We start from the raw sequence: 6,074 nt of genomic DNA, 5'->3' as shown, positions 1-6,074 counted from the left end.
TAAAACATTCTTTTTTTAATTTCATTTAAGAAATCGATGAAAATAACAGTGTCTATTATGGGAATTTGGGGAATGTATTCCTGAAATGTATTCACTAAGCCGAAAAACACTTTGTGAGCAAAACAAGGATTATTCAGCGTCCTAGTTGACACTTGATCAGATCTGGTTGGTTGGTGACCTCAACGATGCGTTAAAAGGATCAGTGACGAACCGTTTTCTTGTCTCTGACTAATTCTCTTGAATTGGGTCCTAAAATGAAGCTTAGATTGCTGATATTATTGTTCACAGCGATAAAGCTTATTTTTCTGAGTACAATGACCCTTTGTACGACCATAAAGAGCTGAAAATGGATTTTTAAATCAATTTGACAGGTCGTTCCAAGGGGACCATAGTTGATCCATCGAAAAAATGTTGTCTTGTCAAAAAAAAAATTTGCATTAAAATGAAAAAAAGTGATCAGAAATGGTTTTTAATCGTGTTTTTTACCGTTGTACATAAAAATTGGCATAGGGTTTTAGTACCCAATTTCGCATTTTTCGAGATTTGTAATTTTGTAATTTTTGATTCGCTGGGCGAGGTCTAAATAAAAGTTTCCGAGAATGTGCAATTTAAAAAAAAATTGAACCAAAAAAAATTGTTTTTTTTTTAAAGCGAACTTTTAACAAAATCGCAAAAAAGGCAAAACATTAGGGTGGTGCCAAAAGGAGTAGGTGGTTCGATTTGGATTTTTATCCAAAAAAACGATTAAGAGTGCTGATTGGTATAGATGGTATGGAATTACCTATAAATTAAATCCAAAACATATCAATTTGAGCATGAGCATGAGCATGGTTGACTGCCAATGAGCTGCTACTCTGTTATTGACAGATCAGCTGAAGTTAAACAATGAATCAAAAATAATCAGTGGGAGCCAACCATCCGTTCACTGTTTAACCTCTGAAGATCCCTACTTTATTAGTCAATACCGGCGCCCTCCCAAGAAGCCTGCAGTTCAACGAAAGGGAGGAATGTTAGTCCGATAGTTGAAGTTGCAGACTCATCAAGCACATAGTTTTTCGCTACATACTTGTTGATACCGCTTGAGACCGTTGAATCCACAGCATCTCCTTCAAGCATCACGTGATTAATATTTTTTGGGTTAGTAGGATAAGGTATTGGCTTTTCGATGCCTCGCGAGCTACATCGCTATGGGGAGGACTTTCATAACAGACCCTTCGGCGAGCCTTCCGAGCAACGATGCTATGGGAAGGTCTTTTTGATTAACACACAAAGTCACTCACACACAATTATTTCACTCCACTATTAATTAATCCAAAATGTCAGTGCGTCTTTCGATCATTATATAGAAATGTCTTTTTCACCATAAAAAATAAAACCTTATTCAAAAAATTATACACAATTTACCCAACGCCGTGCCTTCCGATCAACGATGATATAGGAAAAGCTTTGAAAATCACAAAACAATTAATTAAGATCACAAAAAAACACCAATTACTCAACGAAAATTACGCTCAAGACACAAATAATTCCATAAGTCATGCTATTATTCGATTACCACAATCACTCACCCCATACGAACAGCGACACAAAAGCACACAAAAAATTAACCTGCATAATCACGATCTCCAAAACATATCTGTTCAAGACGAAGATAAATAAATATCAATTTGACAGACTATTAATTCATTCATTTCTGCTCCAGGATGTAACTTTTGCAATATCTGGAGTTTTTTTTTTGTTGAAAATGTAAAATAAACCAATTTTTTATCTTTTACTTTCTGGGTGTTTTTGCATACCCCTGACTCAAAGTGGTTTCAAAAACACACACACAAAATTGATATCATCAGCAACACATTTGTTTATACCCATTTAGGGTCCCGATCAGCCTCTCAAAATTTGTGAGCGATTGGATAGTGGGTCTCGTGGCGCAGGGGTAGCGGCTTCGGCTGCCGATCCCGATGATGCTATGAGACGCGGGTTCGATTCCCGCCTTATCCACTGAGCTTCTATCGGATGGTGAAGTAAAACGTCGGTCCCGGTTTCTCCTGTCTCGTCAGAGGCGCTGGAGCAGAAATCCCACGTTAGAGGAAGGCCATGCCCCGGGGGGCGTAGTGCCAATAGTTTCGTTTCGTTTTTGGATATGTCTACGATTGGCGCTAAACGATTAAAATATCTTTGGAAATTACTGTGGGAAAACTCTATTTTTAACATTTTTTTTTGGGAGGGTGATCCAGCCTAGAGACCCTAAATAGGGAGACTGGTCTAAGTTTGCTGAATCGATCTGGCAACGTATGTTTTGAGCTTGGCAACACTGATAAGTTTTGCTGGGGGTAAAGGCAAATGCTCGTTTGGATACGTCAAACTCGTGTCTGTTTGGGTACGTCAAATTCACTTCGACCCGAGGGGCGCGACAATAGTAAGAAATTAAATTAATTAATTAATTAACTGCCAAAATTAATTAATTAACGAGGATTTTTTTTTTGTTTACGATCTAAACATCGCCACCTCTTTTTACATCACATTGGTACGACCGTTTGACATCGCGCGTGTTTGTTTTTGTTGTTTTGGGTGGAACTGCCGCAAACAAAAAGTTGAAAAGAAGAACGGTGTCGCAGGAGATCGGAAAGTAGCGGAAAAGTAGCTGATACAAGAGATGCTGCTGGCCAGAGGATCTGTCATCGCCCAGCAACTGGAGTCTAAGATCAACAACAACCTTCACGCAAATGCGCAGGCGCACGGGAACTTGCTCGAACTCTTGCGACGAACTCGAGTGGTGGTGCTGGAGGCGGCGGAAGTGGTGCCCAGAGTCATGACGGTCACGATGTGGTTGGTGGAGAGCACCACTATCAGGCGTCGTGAGTCGGAGAGGTCGGGGTCTCGGGCACGGACCCGGCGGATCACATGACACTGCCGGAGCGTTTATGCTCGAAACAAACCGCAAACATGTATGATGAGTGAGTGTTGTTAGGTAGAGTTTCGCGAGTTAAACTTTTTTTATTTCTCCTCTCAGGTGGATGCCTCGAAGGCACTAGGTTACCGTGGAGCTGCCGTATCATCGCCGGTTTGCTCCAAAGCATCGTACAACTAGACGACACCACCTTCGGGAAGTTCGCATCTTAGTCTGCAGCAGCAGCAGTAGCAACAACCGCAGCAGTCTCAACTGATTGGATGACCTCCATTAAGTAGCAGTGGCCATAATGCAGCCACAGGTGTGACAACAACAATACCAGCAGCAATCTCAGTCCGGGCTGTACCTGTCGCCAAACGAGCAAAACGTCATCATACCTCCACAGCAGTCGGGAACACCTTCGAGCGGGCTAGCCGTACAACACCTCGTGCCTGCTTAACCCGTGACATCTTTTGGCTCCGTGACGACCACCATCACCGGTACGACCATGAAACCCGGCGGTCCAGCAACATTTGTTAGACAGTTAGAAAACAAGTTTGATTTATTTATTTAAATGGTTTCCATTATAAATACACAATTGAATCAAGCTTGATACTAATCTAGCCAATCATGAACAACCAGCTGATCGTGGGAAGCATAAACACAAGCAGAAGATTCTTTATTTGATGTTTCTGACAATTGCCTGCAGCTGAATAAAAAAAAGCACTACAAAAATTACACAATTTTTGTTTGTGGATAAAACGCCAAAGCAACCGGCAGCAGCCATCCGGCGATGTTGCCACGAAGAAATCCCTCATTCAAAGAGACCGAAGCCCATGTCGTCATCATCCTCGGATTCGAACTCTTTTCCTTCTTTTGCTCTATTCTTCTCCTTGGCGGCAATGGTCAGGGCAGCACCACCGGACGGCATCCAAGAGAGCTTCTCGCGGCGGGTAGCGATCAGTTCCACGACGGACTTGCCCTTCATCTCGTTGACCACCTTGGTGACTCGGGTTGAGTCGGCCTCGATACCGACCGAGCTCAGGACCTTCTCGATGTCGGGGTTCGACGGAACGGCGATTAGAAATATTTGCGCAACTGCGGCGAACAGGCCCAGCAGGAAGTTCAGATGAACACGGTCAAGGCCTCTATGATCGTTATAAGCTGCCGGTTTTCCGAGAATCCGAAACCTAGATGCGGAAATGGACGATGGACCACCTTTCGCAGCTTCTAGCAACAGAAATTTACCGTAAACTGGGGTCAATCGGGACACATGGGGCGAATTGGGACAGCAGTTTTAACTCTGTTGGAACACTATATTTTAATTTTTCTGGTTGGTTTCGGTTAGAACAGACTCAGACCAACAAAATGTGTACATCCATTTCCAAATTTAAAAGCTTTAAGTGCTCTAAAAACTGCTGTCCCTATTCAGACTGTAGTCCCGATTCGCCCCAGATTACGGTACTGATTCCTTCCGGAAACATTTGCAAAAACAATTTGAAAACAAAAAAACTGATCAGCATCGCCAAATTTTTGACCAAGATCAAATAATCAACACAAACTTGACAGGAGGGTGCGCGAAGGAGACGCAAAACAAATCAATGTTTTCGACAAAGCAGGTTGGGCGCTGTCATATGTTAGTTGACAAGAGGAATTTAATTCCTTAATACATTAAATGCCCAAATTTAATATATTAAGGCCAGTTTCGCGCCCCTCGCTTCGACCAGTCTCCCTATTTAGGATCTCTAAGCCAGCCGCACATCGTTGATGTTGAAACCTCTAAACTGGGCCCTCGTCCTGTCACGTCCATCAGTAGTCTTAATCAGGTAGAATCAGATCAGTCTGGCTTCTTTAAAAAAAAAAAAAATAGATTAACAGTTCATATTTTACAGGTCGTGAATTGATGTTCAACAGATCAACGAATTTAGTCCGATCGAGATTATGAGTCCAAAAAAATCAAGAAGCGATCTTGTATTTGCAGATTCAGAAAAAAATTAAAGGTAGACAGTTCCCGGAAATAACGAGGCTAGTAATTAACGTTTTATTGAATAAGTATAAATTAATTCTATCTAAATTCATTGAAAAAAAAAACACATTAATTACTTTTCTTTATAAATGATTGGCACTATTGGCATACTTAAAAAAAATTCCCGGGTCCCGGGAATTCCCGGGAAATTGCAAAATTCAACTCTCGATTCCCGGGAAATTGAAAATCTCGAGAATCGTCACCCTCTACTGCCATGTCAAGCGGAAACATTCAAAACGTATAAAAGCACATATCGACGTCGTCGTGCTATCTTGTCGCACCCCCGCCCGCGTTTTAATGTTTGACCTTGAATAAACAAAAACGAAAGCACGCAATGTAAACAATAACAAACACGTTTTGTTTGGCTGACAATTATGTGCATTGTTCCGAAATTTGGTTGAAGGTGGTTGCTGGAGTCCCGAATTATAATTACAAATCTGGAGTTTTTTTTGAAAAGGTCCAATGAACCAAATTTCCAGTTTTTTGCTTTTTGGGTGTTTTTGAAACCGCCTTGAGTCAGGGGTATCAAAAAACACCCAAAAAGCAAAAACTGAAAAATTGGTTTATTGGACCTTTTCAAAAAAAAACTCCAGAAATGTTTACGGCACTCTAACTTGTACGTGCGTCAAACGCGTTCTGACCTGAAATCCTTTTGACCAGTTGTCGCACTTTTATCAATTTTCAGGGAGTGACAAGATAGCACGACAAGATTGAAACTACACTCAACCCCCGGTGGTTGGTCACTTTTTCGTTTGACACTTTTTTAGTTTGCACCCCGTTGGTTGGTCAAAGTCAAACTAAAAAGTGACGAACTGTCACTTTTTACACGGCGCTCACGAACACTATCAAAACAAACGTTTGGTAGTGTGTGTGAACTCCGTGTGTGTAAAAGGGGTGTCAAACTAAAAAGTGACCCCGTTCGTTTGACAACAGTTGGTGTCAAACCATCGGGGTTTGAGTGTACTTTTATATTGAAAGTGACAAAAATACACGGAGTTTTTTTTTCTGATTTCGTTGAATATCTCAGGTTTGAAATCGAATTTTGGGGATTTGTGAAGATCAAAATGTGATGCATTGTGAGCTGCACAAAATGGCGTTTTTAACTCAATTTGGCCCAAAACGCACGTACGACAAGTTAGCACGACAGCGACGACTTTCTTT

The sequence above is a fragment of the Culex quinquefasciatus genome, chromosome 2 (assembly GCF_015732765.1).
Source record: "Culex quinquefasciatus strain JHB chromosome 2, VPISU_Cqui_1.0_pri_paternal, whole genome shotgun sequence".
NCBI classification, from domain to species: domain Eukaryota; kingdom Metazoa; phylum Arthropoda; class Insecta; order Diptera; family Culicidae; genus Culex; species Culex quinquefasciatus.
The sequence above is the reverse complement of the archived record's forward strand: the minus strand, read 5'-3'. Positions refer to the sequence as shown.